Here is a 20,754-nt window from a genome sequence, read left to right as displayed (position 1 = left end):
AGCAGGAATAATAATTTTCAGCCTAAGAGTACAACTAGAATATGTATTTTCCCTAACAAAGCAACATTTGTTCTCTCCCACTTTCTCTTTTCTCACTTTTTTTTTTTTTTTTTTTAAATTTCTCCCCTTTATGGAGAAATGTTGAGTGAACATTTACTTAGCAATTAGGACTTCATGGCAAAACTTTCAAAGCTGTGCTAGGCAGAGAGTCAGAACCTACATTTGGTGGTAAGGTTTTAAGTGCCCACAATGAACAGGAGTCTGTATAGTTTTCCTGTCCCTCACTGGGTGGCTTTAACACCATTTCTAGAAATAAAAGGATGACTATGGGGGATTAGTTGTAGAACCTGTCTGGGAGAATTTTGCTCTCAGATTTTATTAGAATTTCTATCAGCATTTCCATTATTTAGAGACACCCTCACTTGGGTGGTGATTATATGGAAAAGAGTAGCAAATGCCAAATAAACTCCAAACCCTGGGTATATTTCTAGACAGTGATCACTGCTTCAGGGATTTTTTTTTTTTTTTTTTACTCCACTTTAATCTTTGTTTTCACTCTGAACAAGAGAATAAACTAGGATGGTCTTCGTACTTTTGTTTATATTTTTGTCGGTGGCTGGACTCTCTTGCTGACCTGCATGTGCTTAATCTACTTTGTGGATTAGCCACAGAAGGTGTTGCATCCTGGTTTGTTTTTGTTTATTTTAAAAATATGTCTGGCTTCATCACTTAAAAATTATGTGTTCTAGAAGTGCAAATTAATGCTGAGGCAGGCGGAGGTAGCCAGGCCCCAGACAAAACTTTGAAGTGAGAAAAGTTTCATTTAATATTTTTTTCTATGATTGCCACTTGACTCTAGAGCTCTTTGAGGCTGGCATGATCTTGAGCTACAAAGAATCATTGCCCAGACTTCTCAATTAATAGGTGAGGAGACTGAGGTCTAAACCTGTCTAAGGATACCAGAAATTAGCAGTAGGACTGTGATTAAATGACAAATTCCCTGACTTCTCTTGGAGCTCTTAAAGCTATTAATGGTGATGACCATTTCTTAGGTATGCATTTGAATATATGCATTTATTACATAGGAGGTCCTATTAGTCTAAGAAATTATGACTTGGGTAAATGAGTTCTGGCCCCTTTTCCCCCTGCAAAATTCACGCTCCTTAATTGATCAGCTCTTGGCTGCTGTCATACTGAAAACCAACAGCCTACAGGATTCTGCTTGCTATTACATATGCCTGAAAACGTCTCATTAATTCACCTAATATTAGCTCTATTTGTGTTTTGTGCCAGGCATTACCTATAAAGCAGTGAACAAAACAAACAGGGATCCATTTTCAAGGAGAGGTTGGAGGGGATCTGTTAGAAAAACGAATCTATGCTTGTGGATCACTGAGGAGTGGACATACTTTAATGGCTCAAATTTGATTGTAAGAAAATAGGTGTTTTCTAATTTGTTTCAGATTTTCTGCTATCAAAAATATGTTTTATTTTATTAAATTATTATTTATATCTATATTTTATTTAAAGTGAACAAAATGATTTCAGCTTCAAACTTCCGGAAGAATCTGCAGGTAGCTCACAATGAGTAGACTGCATTGTATCACATAAACTAGCTTTTTTATCATGAGTTTGAGGTGGAAAATAAAGAAGGAGGGGGGAGAGACGGGAGGGGGGGTATGAGTGTAATCCACCCACATCCTGCACAATGTGGAAACCACACACCACCCTGTGAAACTCAGTGGAATGTTAATCTCTCTGATAAAGTCTTTATGAATTCTACAATGAACCAAGGTCTCTTTAATAACAAAAGTATCTCAAAATGCCCTCAGTACCATGTATCTGAATATGTTCCCAGCTGCTTGTTGCACTTGATGTAACATAGTTGCCATGAGTCCCTGTCCTCTCAAGGCTGTTTCTGCAGGAGCAGAAAGTGCACACATTTCAGGAGTAAGCCGCCTCGAGATGTTGATTTTAACTAAAATATCTTTAAATTCACAAAAGGAATAGTCTGTTTACCGAGATACTTACTATTTTTGCTGCACTTCATTCCCGATGTTCCAAGTTTCCCCTCTGGGTTTTCTAGCCACTCTTCGGTAGCTCCTACTCTCAGGGAGTGCAAATACCTGATAAAATTTGTTCATGTGGGATATTTGAAGATGTATCTTTATAAGAACCAGGATCCAGGCAAATCAGGTTTATTTCATTTGATAGAAAATGCAATATTCTGGTTATCTCTCTAATCACTTTTTTATTGTGTTCACTCAGATCTTATTTATTTGCTTGTTTGTTTACTTTCAGCTTAAAGGGAAGAATCTTTCTATTGCCAGTGCCTAACCCCCTTACTGGCATTTGATAAATATTTGCAAAATGAAGGAATATATGAATAATGTATAAAATGACCTTAAATTTTGGTGACAATAGGTAATTTAGCCACAGTTTATATACCTTAGTGTCCCGGTCACTTCTTATTTATGATAGTAGTGTCTGTAGTGACTGGGAAAGTGGGAAAGAATCTTTGTCGTACCATTTTCCCCTAAGATGGCTCAGTTGTTGGATAATAAAGAACAAGTTTGAAGACCTAGTAAATAAGTCAAAGGAAAATTTATTAATGTTTTTGACTATTCGGCAGATTTTAAATCACATTTTCCTTCTTTTTATCAATGGGAATGATATAAAACATGTGTATAATATTTATTTAACATTTTCTACCATGTAACCAGTTGAAAATTTAGAAAATAATTAAATATCAAGTTAAATATTTGAATAGTTTTATATAATTGAAGTTAATTCAAATTTGGCTCTCAGACTTCTGAATATAATAAAATAACATTCCGCGGGGGAGAGCACATTTTCAAGTTAATTGTAGAACTGGTTATATTAACTTTTCAACTGTATAAACTTCTCCATTAAGATTAAAACAAAACATTTGTTTTAATTTTCATAGGAGAAGGTTACTAGAATGGTACGAACATTTCAAATTTTTATGAATCACATTTCTTTATTTTCCTTTGATTTAAATGATTGATGGTAACTTTGAATTTCATGATGAGATGGTCAGCTTTATGTAGTCTCCAGTTATTCAGTTGCAGACTAATCTAGGTGTTGCTATGAAGATATTTTCTAGATGTGATAAAGTCTACAAGTAGCTGACTTTATGTAAAAGAGATTACCCTAGATAGTCTGGGTGGGCCTAATTCTATCCCTTGTACAGCTGTGAGAGCAGAACTGAGATTTTCCAGAAGAATAAAAAATTCTGCCTGTGGATTATAGCTTCAGTTTGTACCTGAGAGTTCCAGCCTATCCTTCCTGGTGGCCTGCCCTGCGAATTTCAGACTTGCCTAGCCAGCCCCCGTAAACATGTCAGCTAATTCCTAGCAATAAGTCACTTAATATCTACCTGCTAGTAGTTCTGTTTTTCTAGTGAAATCCTGACTGATACACATGAAAATTATAAAGATGCTCTATTGTACCTTCTGGTTAATTTTTAATAGTTAATGAATGTTTTCTTTTAACTCTAAATTTATCACTCCTAATAGTCAAAGATACACAATACTTAATTTCTTAAAAGGTACCTAGGTTAGAAGGAACCCTAGAGCTAATTCTGTAGCAACACGAATAATTCCCAAAGGCTTGGGCTTTTATCTATTATAGCAAGTGTGTATTAGTTATCTATTTCTGTATAGCTTATTACCCCAAAACTTAGTCACTTAAAATGATACACATTTACTATCTCACAGTTACTGTGGGTCAGGAATACAGATCTGGCCAGCTGAGTTCTGTGCTTCAGGGTTGGTCATGGGCTGCACTCAAAGCGTTGGCTGGGGCTGTGATCTCATCTCAAAGGTAAACTGGGGACAGATCCACTTCCAAGCTCACAGGTTGTTGGCAGGATTCAGTTCCTCATTGGTTGTTGGATGGAGGGACTCAGCTCCTTTCTGGCTTTTTGGATAGAGTCCGAGCTCAGTTCTATGCCATGCGGTCCTGGCAGCTTGCTTCATCAGAGCCAGAGAGGGAGAGAGAGAGAGAGATGCGCTGACACTGCAGGCTTTTGTAACATAATCACAGAGGTAACATCCCATCCCTTCTTCCATATTCTGCTCATTAGAAGCAAGTCACTAGGCCCAGCCCCCACCAAAGGGAAGAGGAGTGTCAAGGGTGTGAAAAACAGAGGGTGAGGGTGACGAGCAGCCATCGTAGAAGACTGTCCACCGCATCAAGTTTTCTAAAAATAAGGCACATTTGAATAACATCTATTAGCGGAAGCCCCGAGATGTGCAGTGACGGCAAAGAGAAGCCGGTCTGTGTGAAGAGGAAGAAATCGCGGTCCAGGCCATGAACTTTCAGTTTCCCCCGATGCTTATAGCTTTAGCTGTGATAATAGAAGCAGAGATCTCAAAATGCGTGTTTCACTGACCATTTCTCAGCCCTCTCCACATTCCTCTGTCATTCCTAAAGGCACGACAATAAAAAAATAACCCAGTGTCTGTGGTGGAAGCCAGAGCCAAAAACTATATGTAAAGGATCGAACCCACACTAGGCAAGCACTCAGCAGTGTAAAGGAAGAGATTCGAGAAGGAGGATCAAGGATTTGGGAATCTGGGTAAATATACAGTAACTCTAATTAAGAAAGCCGAGTAGTGTGTGTTGGCGAAAGGAAAAGTGTTAGGGTGATGAGGAGGAAACAAACCAGTTGGGGTCTGGAAATGTTTGCTCCAGGCCCATGGATGTTGCCAAAGCACTATTTTGAAAGGTACCAACATCAGAGAATTCCTCTGGGGAAATTCTTGTCCTGGGAAGAAGGCTGTCTTATATGTGAAAAACACCTTCATATTTCAGGTCACAACACAGCAGTTCTGATGAAACTGGTTTGCAGAATGTAATCCTTGTCAACCCACTTTCTTCTTGGCATTATAGAGTCTCAGAGTTATAAGACAATCTAAATACCATGTAGTTCAACCTCTACCCCAGTGCAGTATTCTTTTCTACCATGTTGATTGAAGGTCATCTGTATCTTCTTGAGGCGTCTAGCGATAGGGAATTCACTGAGTCCTGAGGCAGTCCTTTCAATATTAGACCTATTGCGTTGACGTAATATTTAGTTCATGTCGAGTTGAAATCTGCCCTCCTGTGTCTGATTGATTACTTGGTTCTAACTTGGCTCTCAAAGGGAGCACAAAACCAGACTATTCTCTATTCAGTGTCATGGACTACCATGTACTAAAAATACTTCTATGACTTTTTCAGTCTTCCTCTACAACCTGTATGTCTTCCATGATACATCGTGTTTTTCTTTGTATGTCACACCTTCCCACAGCTCTCCCCTCTCTCTATAGGATGTTTCTTTCAATAAGTTCTAATTTGGCATGGTTCATCTTAAAATACAAGTGTCTGATTTGGAGACATCACTCCTGGATATAAAAATCAGCAGAGAACTCTTCTTACATGGTGTAAACAATAATGATGTTAAGGTTTGGGGCAGTAAATATTATATCATTAGTTCATTTAAATTCCTGAACAATGAAAATTCTCCCTGAACCTTTCTTCCTTTCCTCCTTTCTTTCTTCCTTTCCTTCTCTCTTTCTTTCTTTCTTTCCTTCTTCCTTTCTTTCTTTCCTTCTTTCTTTGTTCCTTTCCTTCTCTCTTTCTTTCCTTCTTCCTTTCTTCCTCTCCTTCTCTCTTTCTTTTCTTTCTTTCTTTTTCTTTCTCTCTCTCTCTTTTTCCTTCTTTCTTTCTTTCTTTCTTTGTTTCTACTAGACTATGAAGTAAGAAAATGAGACAAGAGAATGAACTTAACATCTATTATTTTCTACTCTGTGTTGGGCTCTGTTGTGGTGCTTCATATGCATTACTTTATACTTCCTCAAACTCTGGAAAATACTTACGATTTCCATCCTACAGGTGAGAAAACTGAGGCTCAGAGAATTTAAGTAGGTTGTTCACATTTACATAGCTGCTAAACAGTAGACCTTGGATTGACACCAGCTGGATTTAAATTGTGTGCTTTTCCTCCAATAAACAAAGCCAGACAGCACTCATAATTAAGTCTCGAGGAGTTTCAGAGATGACCTATTCAAAGCCTAGTCATATTACAGATAAAGAGATTTACATTCTCTCTCAAGATCTAATTTGTCTAAATTGACCTAACTTAATGAGAGGGCAAGGGCTGGAAACCAGGTTCCCTCCACAGTGCTCTTTCCATCATGTTGTGACTGTGTAATTGATTAAAAGAAAAACTACTTTGTGGATTTATCTCCATGTGATTTCCTCTTTTAGGTTTTATTTTATCATTCTCAGATTGGTGAGCTTGTATTAAATCTTTGGGTCAGTTGTGGTATTAAGTGCCCTGTCCAGATTTGTGTCATCAGCAAATTAGATAATTCTGCTGCTATGGCAAACACACATGCACGCACACAATACACTTATTTATTTACTTAGTCAAAATCCGTTGAAAAGCCAGAAGTAGAAGAGCATTGTAACAGTTTATTAGAGAATCCCTTATAGAGTGGTAAAAAGTTCTTAATCAGCGCTCTTAAGACATAACTTTTGGGACTTCCCTGGTGGCGCAGTGGTTAAGAATCTGCCTGCCAATGCAGGGGACGCAGGTTCGAGCCCTGGTCCCAGGAAGATCCCACATGCCGCGGAGCAGCTAAGCCTGTGCGCCACAACTACTGAGCCTGTGCTCTAGAGCCAGCGAACCACAACTACTGAGCCCGCGTGCCTAGAGCCCGTGCTCTGCAACAAGAGAAGCCACCGCAATGAGAAGCCTGTGCACCACAACGAAGAGTAGCCCCTGCTCGCCACAACTAGAGAAAGCCCACGCATAGCAACGAAGACCCAACGCAGCCAAAAATAAATTAATTAATTAAATTAATTTTTTTTAAAAAGACATAACTTTTCAACCAGGTTTGACTACACTCAACATTAACCAGTTCCTGCTGCTTTATCTATGACTGTATCTAAACAACAATGGCTAAGACTGTGCCAGAGTCAGTACAAATTATGTAACCATTGTTTCTTTAGACCACACCAGCCTAGGGGTATGAATTGGGTCACATTTACATAAAAATCATGTATGCCCTCCTACATACAATGCGACCTATTTTCCTCTACAAATCTCTGTCCAAATATCCAATAAATTCTAAATCTTTCCAAGAATCCTTAAGGGTGCTCTCACTGGCTTTTTTTGGGCATGAATGATGTTAGCTATTTCAAGTTAGGTCACAGTGTCCTCCCTTCCTGACCCAGACCCGTGTGTGCTGCCCAGGCATCTGGGGCTTGCTAAGCTGCCTCACAGCTCAGTCCATCAACATGGCACCCATGCCCACAGTTATGCCCTTTTTCCTGAAGTTGGCTTAAGGGTTAAAGCCAGTTCAGAGAAACTATCTGCCAATAGTGCCAATACTTCTGATGGATCACGCGTCTCCAATACAAAGATGTAACCACTGCTAAAGACCATCTTGGAGCTCAAGGCACTGCTGAAATACGGGCTATACACACATACCTGAATTTATCTGTAACCTCTGCATCTTCCAACAGGCAAAGTAGAAAGACTCCCCTCTCGCCCCACTGTTACTCCATACATACTTTTCAATGTAGCCACTTCAGTGTTTCTAAAATTTCTCAAGGACTTTATGAAAAGAGCTCTTTCAAGCTGTCTCTGTTTTTTTTTGTTTTTTTGGTTTTTTTTTTTGTTTTTGTTTTTTTTTAATTAATTAATTTATTTTTATTTTTTTTTGACTGTGTTGGGTCTTCTTTTCTGTGCAAGGGCTTTCTCTAGTCGTGGCAAGCGGGGGCCACTCTTCATCATGGTGCGCAGGCCTCTCACTATCATGGCCTATCTTGTTGCGGAGCACAGGCTCCAGACGCGCAGGCTCAGTAATTGTGGCTCACGGGCCTAGTTGCTCCGCGGCATGTGGGATCTTCCCAGACCAGGACTCGAACCCGTGTCCCCTGCATTGGCAGGCAGACTGTCAACCACTGCGCCACCAGGGAAGCCGCGTCTCTGTCTTTAATCCTTCATCTTTAAACCCTCAAAGTTGCATATATAATCACTATAACCAGTTATCAAATAACATTCGGAGTTAAAAATTGACCTTTTCCTTCCTAAGACTCCAAGTGTGGCTCAGAATATTCCATTAAGAAAAATTCTTCCCCAGAAGTTACGCCTCTGTTGCCCATGGACAAGTATCTACGGAATCAATGAATAAAAATATAGATGCTTCGGAATGTGATACTAATTGTTTTGTTTACTAACGGTAAAGGGAGCTTTCATTGGAACATTTCACGTCTTACCTGTTACTGTTATAAATTGATCAGTTCAGCTAGAGGCGTTGGAATGGGGTTTGAGGTTCATGTGAGAGACACTGTCACACAGGGCAGGTGACATAACGCTGTGACCCAGCCAGGGGCAAATAAGAGAGAAAGCCAGGAGGAGACTTCCTATGAACTGGCTTGGGGAGAAATACTTCTACATTTCCTGTATTTTGACATTGTGATTTTCTTATGGCAGACGGAAGCTTTATTAATTTCCTGTTATGTGGGACAGCCTTGTGTTAGCTGTGCTTTGGGAAGCAAAAGTGTGGGGAAGCAGCCAAAGAGAGTGCTAGTTGTGTGAATAGTATTGAAACGGCTGTTGGCTGGGAAGCCCAGGACAGAAGTCCGGAGTCAGAGGTGAAAAACAACCATTAGGACATATAAGCAACTTTTAGGGACGCTTTGGAATTCTTTCAAAGGCCCTGGGCACACTGAAGTCATATAGATTGGGGTCTCAGATTTTTGTTATTTATTTATTAAAGGAAAATGTTACCCTGGAGGGCAGACAACTTGGTAAAAGTCAAGTTATAAAATTTTTCCATTATTTACTAATTTCAAGGCACTATCAAAATAGCAAATCAGTTTAGTCTGGCATGGTGATGACTGGATTGGCTCTCTGTCCCAACTTTTCTCTCAGGCTGGCTGAATCATCTCTACCCATATTTCATGCGTTTGCAATTAGTGTCACATCTGTTTGCAAAGAAGGTGTAAAAGGTGTATAATTAAAAGCATGCATACAATAGAATCATAAAATTAAAGAGTCAGTTAATGAGTAGCAATGGGAAATATATAGCCATCCCCCAAATAAAGAGAGTATTGCTCCTGAGCTTAAATTTCATCACTTTGTCAGGTAAAGCAAAAAAGAGAAGCATTGCATAGCACGTGCTAGTTATAGATCAGATAACTTTCCGGGACAGACGCTGCTTTGTGACATGGAACCAATGAAGAACTTCTCGTAGTAGAAATTATATGGTATTGAATAATGAGGCGGGCAAATATATAGAGAGATATCTATCTGTCTCTACACAGATATATGTATATAAATATATGTGCAGTTGTATATATAATGTATATTAATATTATGTATTAATACAAACTACAAGAGGGCACTTCTGTAAGATTTAAGAACATAGAAGAGCAGGCAAGGTTTTTTATTATCTGATTTGATACAGAGGCTTATGGAATCTAGAATATAGAAGATAGACATACCCCTTATGTTAGGTTTTCAGGAGGGCTTTTGAACTGAGGTTTCTGAACCTCACTCCAGATATGCTGAATCTGGGACAGGGGGTTCGGGAATGAGTTCTCTGAAGAGTCCCTGGATGATTCTGACGGCCTTTGAATAGTCAGGAGATTGGGACCACTGTCTTGGATTATTACTCTCAAGTATCAGTTGCTTCTACCTAAATTTTGACCAGATGTGAACAGATAATGACCAAAAGCTGAGGTCAAGAGACTGAGAGAGGGCTTCCCTGGTGGCGCAGTGGTTGACAGTCTGCCTGCCAATGCAGGGGACACGGGTTCGAGCCCTGGTCTGGGAAGATCCCACATGCCGCGGAGCAACTGGGCCCGTGAGCCACAATTACTGAGCCTGCGCGTCTGGAGCCTGTGCTCCGCAACAAGAGAGGCCGCGATAGTGAGAGGCCCACGCACCGCGATGAAAAGTGGCCCCCACTTGCCGCAACTAGAGAAAGCCCTCGCACAGAAACGAAGACCCAACACAGCCATAAATAAATAAATAAAAATTAAAAAAAAAAAAGGCTGAGAGAATATTTTATAATTCTTTATAAAATAGCCTTTCCTACTGTCCTTTCCCCCAGGAGGTACCCAATAGATATTGACTAATTTATAAAATGCCTTATTAAGAAGATACTGACGTAAAGTAAATATAAGGGAGACTGAAGCCCATTCTGCTTCTCTACCACCACCACCAAAATCCAAACCAACCAACCAAACAAAACACCATAAGCAATTACTTTAGTGTATACGGAAGACCTCAGTGTCCCTCCATCCCCTCTTCAGCTGAGCAGCAGCTTGAGATTCCGTGTGAAGAGCAATAGATGTTATAGATGTTTAGGCTGCTGGCTCGCCCCATGCTCACCGGATCTTCATGTTTATTCATGGCCAGCCCTTGAGCTGGCTTCAGATTATGGATATTGTGACTTTATTACCTCTCCAAAGCTTCTGCATTCATCATTCTGAGAGCAACTCAGGTGTCAGCAAGATCAGACAATGTTTGTGGCTTCAGCTAAGGTTAAAGAGAGGCAAAGATTCCTACAGGTGATGACGCCAGAGCATGAAGCAATAGTCAAATGTAACCCAAGTTCCAGCTTGTTAACACAGTGCATGGTTCGGCTGTACTTTATTCCTTAATAGATTTTTGAGAGGAAGCTCGTTAGTCCAGGTGCCCAATACTGCTGTAGTCCAACTTCTAAATGTATTTAGTTCAGAAGATAGGTTTTGTTTTTCAAAAGGTCAAAAGAGATTTGTAATTATCTTTGCATCCCTGGATAACTCAGAATATAAGTGAGAGAGGTCAGTGGAGGCACCTCCCCAACAAATTGAAGTGCACACTAAATAATCAGAATAGTATCCCTTTAGAAGCCTCATCATCAAGTTTTAAGATCATACACTGGTGAAATAGAGACCAATACCTGGAAAGGTATACTTTGATGAGCAGAACTATATTATATGGATATTCATGTCTGAGACTTACGATGGGCAGAGAAACATGGCTCTGATTCAGTTTAACCTAATATGCCAAACATTAGTCTAAGACTCACTAACTTGGAGCTTGATTTCCATGTAGAAAGGGAGACAGAGAGAAATTACGTTGTATAAAGGCTTAAATTAGGAAAACCCTTTGTACATTAGAAGTAGTATTCTAAGTTTGGATATAATAGCTAAGTTGTATAAACAAAGAAAGAAAAACAAAGTAAAACATCCTTTCACTCAAGTAATATTTGTAGGTCTACTCTGACCCAGACATGATGCTAGAGATTAGGGATGCCATTGAGAACAAAATAAATATAACTCTCTCCCTCCTGAAGACTTAATCTAGTAAATGAGGCATATATGAAACAAGGTCATTATGATATAGTGTGAAAATGTTATAATAGGATTGTAAGACAGGATATTAAGATGACATAAGAGAGTCACTGAAATCAGACTTGAGGTTATGGAAGGTTTAGGCTGAACTCTAGAGTTTTGAGTTGGAGGGAGGACAGAAAGGACAAAGAAAGTGTGAACAGTATTTACAGATGCTGGAAGGCAGGAGAAAGCATGGGGTCAGACAGCCTGTAGGAATGCAAAGAATCAACACCTGATTGCATTTGGAAATGTGTAAAAATGAGAGTGGAAGCCTATTCGAGGATGATGCTGAGTTTCTGGCTTGGATAAATGGTAAAGATTTGATTATAGAGATGGTTGATATGATGTTAAACACATTGAGTTTGAGATATGTGTTTGAAATCCAAGCGGAGATGTCCAATAATTTTTTGGCTATATGGGTCTTAATCTTGGGGGAAAGATAAAGGTTAAATCTTCTTAGGTTTATATATTTATAGATATGGGAATTGTAAACACAGATGGTATTTGGAGCATATGATTTGATGATATTGTGTAGAGCAAGAAGAGAAAAAGAGAGGAGAGAACTCAAAATCGTAGCAACATGAATAGAAAAGGCAGAGGAAGTAAAGGAGGTAAAGGGTTTGCTATTTGCCTGAACTTTGCATTTCTCAGCAGAAAATGACTTCTAGTGATATGGTTAGGGTTATTCAAAATCATCTACAATTGCACTGAGTATTTCCTTCTCACTGTCATTTTTCCTCTGAATCTCTCTCCTCTCTTTTCGCTCTTCTCTCCCATTTTGACCTCCTGTCTACTTCTCCACACTCTTTTAATATGCATTTGTATTTGTCTATCAAAATTAAAATTGAAGTGTGCATAGAGGTTGAAAAAAAGAACAACTGTGCAATGTGTCATGTTATAGGGAAATGATTATTCTGAAAACAATAGTATCCAATAATCAGCCTTCTTACTATTTCTGATTTTACAAATTCATGGCTATGGCTTGGTATCTGTTTTCTTCTAATAAAAAACTAATAAAAATAATAAATCCATCATAGATAGGTGGATCAATTAATTAGATTGTATAACTAATCATTTCAATCCTTTTTTAAAGCAACTTTAATGATAAGGTTTCATTGTCAGATATGTCTGTATTCTGGATGATTTCTATTTGTCTCTCCAGATTCACTCTGTGTTTTTCTTGTTCCTGCCTTTTTCTTAATAGACTGACTTTTACAGACCGCATCAACCAAGCTTCCTTGCCCCTTGCTTCCAGTGGACTTTGACCAATGAGAGGCACTGGCAACAGATGGGAGGGTACCATGAGAGTGAGATAGTTAATTTGCTAGCTCCTTTTCTGCTGGCCACAAGTTTTCAGAGGTTTTATTTCTCGACCTAAGGATATAGCTCCTATTCTATCACTGTCTTCCTATATGGGTCTCTCCATGTACAAAACATGTACAACCCTTGTTCTTCAGTCTTAGCAATGATAAGGGATCTTTGATCTTACTAACCATGGGGTGATGCCTTTTTGCTTTCTATTAATCCTTTGTAAATAGTGTCTCCGTGAAACTCTTCTCAGGCACCTCATTTAAATGTTCTATCTGTTTGCTTCAGGTACTCTGATGGAGAGAGTCTACCTACACTGGACTGTAGGTTATTTAAGGATGAGAATCATACCTTATATATTTTATCTTTGTGTCCTTAGTGCCTTAGAAAAGGACTAGGGCCTTCAGAAGTGTCTCCAGGAAGTATTTTAAAAGGTTTATTGGAAGAACGAATATATGAATGAATACTACTTTTAGGATGAGATAAGCAGAAACAACACAGAGGAAGAGGCAAAACAACTTATAAAATACACCTTGAAAATTGTGCTCTGACCCCAGTCTCCTTAGCACTATAGACAGACGTATCCAGCTGGTGGCTACCTCTCCTTTTAAAGAAAATTCAAATAAACCACCTAGATCACAATAGCACCAAATCTGGAACTAGGCTCTACATGTTGATGTGCACACAGAAAAGTTAGGTGGAAACACATGGAGACTCAGGAGGCTATGTTCAAAAGGAATGTAAGCCACAGGGTTCCTTCCTTGAGAAGTTAACTCCCCAATCTGGGATTAGCTCCTGTGGTTTGGCTGGTTACAAGGTAGATGTTTAGCAAGCAATAACAGACATTTCCCTTTCTTCCCCAGGCAACACTGTGCCCAAACCAAAAAAGTATTGTTCTGTCTAGAAAACAGAATAAAACACAATAAAATGTCACAAGCCCACAAAGGAGCATGTCGATGCAGTATTTCCCATTGAGAATCTTGAGGATTAAGAAACAGTATGGCCAGATTAATGTTTCCTTTTCATGACCTTCTTGCTGTACACAAAGTAAAATGTCAACCCTCAATGAGCTGGTTTACTAAAAGAGCTGCACACATTAGAATAGACTTCCATGCAGTATGGGAGGTGGAGGGGAGAGCTACACTGAGGTGCCAACTGAACTGATCTTTTACATTTATGTTGTGAGAAAAGCAACAGAGAGTGACTGGATTACTAAGTCTAAAAGCAAATGGCGGTGATGAATGGGCAAAGGATTCCGGGGAAGACAGTGAATATATGTGAAGTATTTATATGTTGGTCTGCTGTCCTTTTTATAATAATGTTCCCACTGTTCCCGTGCTTCCTACTATTGCTATTACCACTAGTCACATCACTGCTAGTGTCACCACCACCATCAACAATGCTTTCATGACCACGACCACAGTCAAAACTAACAGTAATTACAAGTATCCTGGCTATGTTCTTCTGTGCTCGTCCATGAGGAATTGTACAATATAACACTGAATTTCTTCCTCAGATTAAAATACATACCACACTCTCTCACTATGTGACCAAGGAGTTTAGCAGGCATTGTGCTCATCAAAAGTCATGAATGCTAATTTGTAGCCCTCAATTCTCCGCTAACACACTGACTTTGAGCTACTTAGGAAGTAGGTAAGAAAATAATTTTTAAGCCAGCTTTTCATCAGTATGGTTAAGCAAAAGTCCAGAGATTGTGAAGTGGAATAGAATATTGCTTCACAGAAGAAATGAAAGTCATGAAACACAAACACACACACATACACACACACATTCATACACATACATACATATGTATATACATACTAAAGACCGTAATAACTTTGCAGTTCTGTCTACTTCCTTCTTTGAGACTTCATTGAAGTATAATTTTTATAAACTGAAACTCATCCACTTTAAATGTACAATTCTTTGTTTCAGTAAATATATACAGTAATGAGACCAGTACCGAAATCAAGTTTCAGAACACTCCTAACCCCTTCCCATATTTCCCTCATGTCCTTTTGTGGTCAATATCTGCCACCAACACTGACCCTGAGAAACAACTGATTTGCTTTCTGTCATAACTGTTTTGTCTTTTCTTGAATGAACCATACAATAAACAATCTTTTACTATATTAAGTTATGTATTGAATTTCACCTATATTTCTTCATGTTATTATTTTAATAGTTGCTTTATGCTATGCATTATGTATTTTTGACTTACACCAATAGGTTTCAAGTTAATACTGAAATATTTCCAGTGAAGCATGGGAACTCTGTATTAGAATAGCTCCCCCAACCCAACATTATACTATTGTTTTCATACATCTGTACACATTACAAACCCAATAATAAATGTTTGCTCTAACTTCTTAAATTATTTTTGTTTTAGACAGTCATATGTATTTTTAAGGAAGTTAAGAGAAGCAAAGATTAGTGTATGTATATACCAATATTTTATTTTATTTATTTATTTATTTGGCCACGCCTGGAGGCTTGCGGGATCTTAGTTCCCCAACCAGGGACTGAACCCTGGGCCCTCGGCAGTGAAAGTGTCGAGTCCTAACCGCTGGACCGCCAGGGAAGTCTCCCCAGTATTTTATATTTCTGCATATATGTACCATTTCTTGTGGATCTGGTATATGATCTGGTATCATTTCTCTTTAGTCTTAATCCCTTTAGTATATCTTGTAGCATAAAGCTGCTACCAGCAAATTCTGTCAGGCTTTTTTTTTTTTCCAGACACGTCTTTATTTTACCTTCATTTTTGAAGAATAGTTTTGCTAGATACGGAATTATTGGTCAACACTTTTTGATTGTTTTTTGTCTTTCAACCCTGTGTCATTTCAGTGTTTTCTGTACTTCATTGCTTCTACTGAAAAATCACCCATAAATCCTACCATTTTCTCCCATAATGTATTGTTTTTCTCTTATTGCTCTCAAGATTTTTCCTTTTTCTTTTGTCTTTTAGCAGTTTGATTGTAATGTGTCTTTGTGTGTTTTGTTTTGTTTTATGTTTTCCTGGTTGGATTTGTTAAGCTTCTTGGATTTGAAGGATAATACTTTTCACCAAATTTAGGAAGATTTCTCTGTCATTATTTCTTTATTTTTTTCCCCCCTTTCTTCTCCTCTCCATCTGCCACTCCCAATTACATATATGTTGGAGTACTTGACATTGTCTCATGGATTTCTAAGATCTGTGCAGTTTTTCTTAAGTTTTTGTCTCTCTTCTTCAGACTTGATAATTTCTATTGGTCTGTTTTCCAAGTTCATGGATTCTTTCTTATGCCATCTCAAATATGCTGGATAGCCTATCCAGTTGATTCTTAAATTTTAGTTTTTGCATTTTTAGGTTTTAGAATTTCCATTTGATCCTTTTCTTTTTAATAGTTTTTATTTCTCTCTTGAGAGTCCCTACGTGTTTATTCATTCTTAGTATATTTTTGTTTAATTCTTTGAGCATATTCATAACAGTTGCTTAGAAGTCTTTGCTAAATCCAACATCTGGGCCATCAGGCATAAGTTTCAGTTTACTTTTTGTTTGTTTGTTTGTTTTGGTGGGAACATTTAAGTTCCACTCTTGTGGCATATTTCTGTTATACAATACAGTGTTATTAATTATAGTCACCATGTTTTATCCTAGTTCCTCAGGTCTTATTCATTTTATAGCTGAAAGTTTGTACTCTTTTACCAACCTCTCACTATTTCCTTCACCGCCCGGCTCCTGGTAATCACTCTTCTACTCTTTGTTTCTATGAGTTTGACTTTTTCTTTAGATTCCACATATGCGTGATACCATGCAGTATTTTTTTTTTTCTCTGTATGGCTTACTTCACTAGCATAATGCCCTCAAGGCCCATTGTGTTGTTGCAGATGACAGGGTTTCCTTCTTTCTTTCCTATATATATAGACATATATATATATCTGTCTGTCTATATCTATATATAGATAGATACGCATATCACCTATTTTTTATTCTGTTGTTGTGTGCTTAGGTTGTTTCCGTGCCTTGGCTATTGTGAATAATGCTGTAACGAACTTAGGAATGCTGATTATCTTTGATATCTTGGTTTTATTTCCTTTGGATATATTCCCAGAAGTGGGATTGTTGGATCATATGATAACTCTATTTTTAATTTTTTGAGGAACCTCCATACCGTTTTCCATAGTGGCTGCATCAATTTACATTCCCACCAACAGTGCACTAATGTTTCCTTTTCTCCACATTCTCTCCAAGGGTATGAGTCTAGTAATTTTTGCTTTAAAGGTAGGCATTTTAGATAATGCATTATAATGAGTCTGGCTTTTATTTTTTCCTCTAAGAGATACAGTTTTTATGTTTTAGTGGGCTATTAACATGCATAGATACAGAGTAAAAAATGTGTCTTTCTTGTGATGGTGTGCAACTACTGAAGGCTATGCTGTTTGTTTTTTTGTTTTTTGTGCTTAGTTCTCTAGGAGTCTCCCCTGTGTCTGTGCACTTTCCTGGTCAGCCAGTGTTTTGGGCAGAGGCTGTACTGAAACTCCTCAGGTCACTAAGGCGTCCACCTTCTGCCACCCAAGCTGTGTGTGGGGGCTGGGGAACGCATGCAAAGGCATAATAAGTTTACAAGTCTCCCCAGGCCTTTGATTTTTGCCAGATTCTCTGGTGTCTCCCACATGCATATGTAGTCTAGTAGTCAGCCAGAGAGTGGATTATACCAGCCTTTCTATGGTTCTCTTGCTTCCAAAAATCTCCTCATTAAAAGCCTATTCACTCTACCACCTACCCAAAACCAAGTTCACCACCTCTGGGCAGAATAATTTTGATGCTGGAACTTGGGGGCAGAGAAATCCCTTAGGCAAGAATTCCAAAAGCTCATTGTGCTTTTTCTTTTCTTTTCTTTTTTTTTTTTCCACAATGCAGTAGTACTTTCTCATGAACAAGTGCTTCTCAAGTTCTTGCTTGCCTTTGGGTGTTTTCCAGTGCTCTGGAAAGGTTGATTTTTAATATTTTTTTTCCATTTTTTTTTCTGCAAAGGGAAATTGACCTCATGGATCCATTAATACATGGAGAATCACCTATGTTGCATCTTTTTATGTGTGAACACACTCCATTATCTGATTTTTTTGATGTCTCTATGCCTCAGATATATCAGGACTGGAAACACAGACTGAAGCAAGTCCAGTGGATCAGTGGGGCTCAGTAGTGCAGTGGACTGAATTGTGCCCCCCTCCAAATCCATATGTTGAAGCCCTAACCCCTAATGTTACTATATTTGGGGATAGCACCCTTAGGAGGTAATTAAGGTTAAATGAGGTCATACGGGTGCAGTCTTAATCCAATAGGACTGACCTTATAAGAAGAGGAAGAGAGAATTCTTTCTCCACCACACACCAAGGAAAGACCACACAATAAGAAGGTGGCCATCTGCCAGACAGGAAGAATATTGAGATTTGGGAAAACAAAGTAATTTATTCATGTAAGTACAAGTAACTTATCAGTGGCAGCTCCTTTACTTCAGCTGACTTAATGTGAACAACTTCATCACTAACAGAAAAGTTACTAGCATATTTCATGACTGTCAAGCTTTAGAGCAGATATTACACATCTGGCAACTCATCTTTCCTTTGAGTATCAGGTTTATCATGTTGATACCACAGTCTTCCATGGTTGCAATCTTTTGGAAATGTGGAGATGCAAACTCTTCAACTGACCATGCCTTCAGCTACGACCCACAGCCTACGTTACTTGCACCTGACCAGCTTCACTTACTGAAATAATATTTTGCTTTGTTAGATGCTTGAGACTGTAATGCCTGGCGTCTGTCTTTTCCCACAGTAAACCAACATTTATGTTTGTCCCCAGTCTAAATGAAGGGTCTTTCTCAGCTAAAAATCATGAATTTCCATAGAAGTAATTATGCATTTCTTTTCTTCTAGTGACAGTTGAGGTAACTGGGTAAAGGATTCAACATATAAAGCTATTGTACTGACTCCAAATTTTAGAGAGCTGAGACTTCTGCCCTCAGTGATATCCATTTGCAATCAAACTCCAAATCTAAAAGAATCCAAAAAGAAGATAAATGTAGCCACCAAGGAGATATCAAGACACTTTCCCATTTATAAAGCTCTTTGCTGTCAGTTGTACAACTCATTTCCCTCTACTCACTTTAGACCTTTATTTGCCTGTATCAATTCAATGTATCTCTTCAATTTAGATAAGCTCTCCTCTATTACTAGAATGATTCTCACGTCTAATGCTTTCCTTCATCACTGGCAGTGTATATCATGTAACATAAGAGAAACTGAGCCATGGACATGTCTCCAAGACAAACCAACAATCGTCATTTGCAAATCAGTCCTGTTTCATTTCCCAAAACATTTAATCTTAAAAAGCTGTGGAACTGGGATTTTTCCCTGTGATCTAGAAGATGCTATCTTGTTTTATTTCACAAATAATACTGAGTACAGTATGTGTATATATGGTCTCTAATTCTGCCCTGGAGCATCTAAAACCAAAAGATTAACATATAAAGATTATCATCTCCTGGGTCGTTTTCTCAACTAATATTCTTCACTTTCCCACAGGACAGGTCTGTCAATCTTCTCACCGCTGAATTCTTCAGCATGAGTCAATCCTGTGGTAAAATGTTCCCATTGTTACTATAACTTTAGGCATTGGAGGGAAAGCCCATCTTCAAGGGTTATTTCCAGGATAACAGATTACTAGGAAGAACTGTCAATTACAGAGATGACTGTACAGTGTCTGACACATGGTAGTAACTAAGCAATTATTCAAATACTTGTTAAATAAATAGACTTCCATTCACATTGTTGTCTACAACAGTAAAAAATTAAAAAAACAATTTGCATTCATAATATAAGAATATTTTAGATTAGGTATATTATGATGCATTCATTCAATGACATGATACTTGAGTATTAGACGTGGTGATTTATCTATATGCTAATTTATCATTAAATGCTTCCTTGAGTCTCCCTCTGTCTTTCCCAGTGCTCTTTTGTGTCTTTTACACCAACCCCCTCCTGTTCAGAATTTCCAAAATTCTGCTTTTGGCTCATTTTTAATCTCAATTTTTTTCCATGGTGGTCCCCTCTACACAGATAATTTTAGCTCTCCCCTGTAGACAATTTACAGGAGTAAGTCATCAATAGTTGACAAGGGCGTGAGGCCTTGAATTACAAATAGGGCTTTGACAGGTGAAAATAGGGAGAGGACTATTCCAAGCAGAAGAGAAAGTATAAGAAAAATAATAGTTGCAAGAAGGAGCAGGACTATTTGAAGGACAGGTGCTACCCTTAAATGTTAGGGGTAAAAGGCATGAAACTAGGTTGGTGCTTTATTCTGTAAAAACTATAAAACTCAGTTTTATGGATAATTGAGGCTCACAGAACGCTTTTCTCAATAGAGAACAAGATGAATGAGTTACACTTAAAGAAGATTCCTATGACAATGCAGGGAAGCTTTGGCTGGGAAGAGACAAGAAATAAAAGGAGATAAAAGAGCAGAGTGATACAGGTGTGAACTAGTGAGAGTTTATTTAGAGTATAACAGTGGGTGTGAAAAATAATATACATGCTGTAGCTCAGCTGTTGGCTAAGTATTGTCCCTTGGACCAAATCTGCCTGTTGCATGTTTTTGTAAATAAAGTTTTATTGGAACATAGCCACATTCATTCATCTACGTATTGTCTGTGGCTTTTTTCTTTGCTAGAACAGCAGAGTTGAGTGTTGTGACAGAGACTGTATGGCTTACAAAGACTACATTGCTATCTGGCACTATACCAAAAAAAGTTTGCAAACCCCTGTTCTAACTCAGAGATGCCAGTGTTGACATAACCTAAAGTCTGGCAAGACATAGAGGATGGAACAGAGGAAAAGTCAAAAACAAGTGGAAGTTGTGATTCTGTGTTGACTGCAAGGACGATAGCATCAGAGGGCATCACAGAGTCGGGAAGAGAAAGACGGTGAAGAGTAAGTAGATGTATGCATCTTTGAGTAAAGATTTCCCGAAAATAACGGAGAATTAGAAACTAT

This window comes from Balaenoptera ricei, chromosome 20 (assembly GCF_028023285.1).
Source record: "Balaenoptera ricei isolate mBalRic1 chromosome 20, mBalRic1.hap2, whole genome shotgun sequence".
Lineage (NCBI taxonomy): Eukaryota > Metazoa > Chordata > Mammalia > Artiodactyla > Balaenopteridae > Balaenoptera > Balaenoptera ricei.
The sequence above is the reverse complement of the archived record's forward strand: the minus strand, read 5'-3'. Positions refer to the sequence as shown.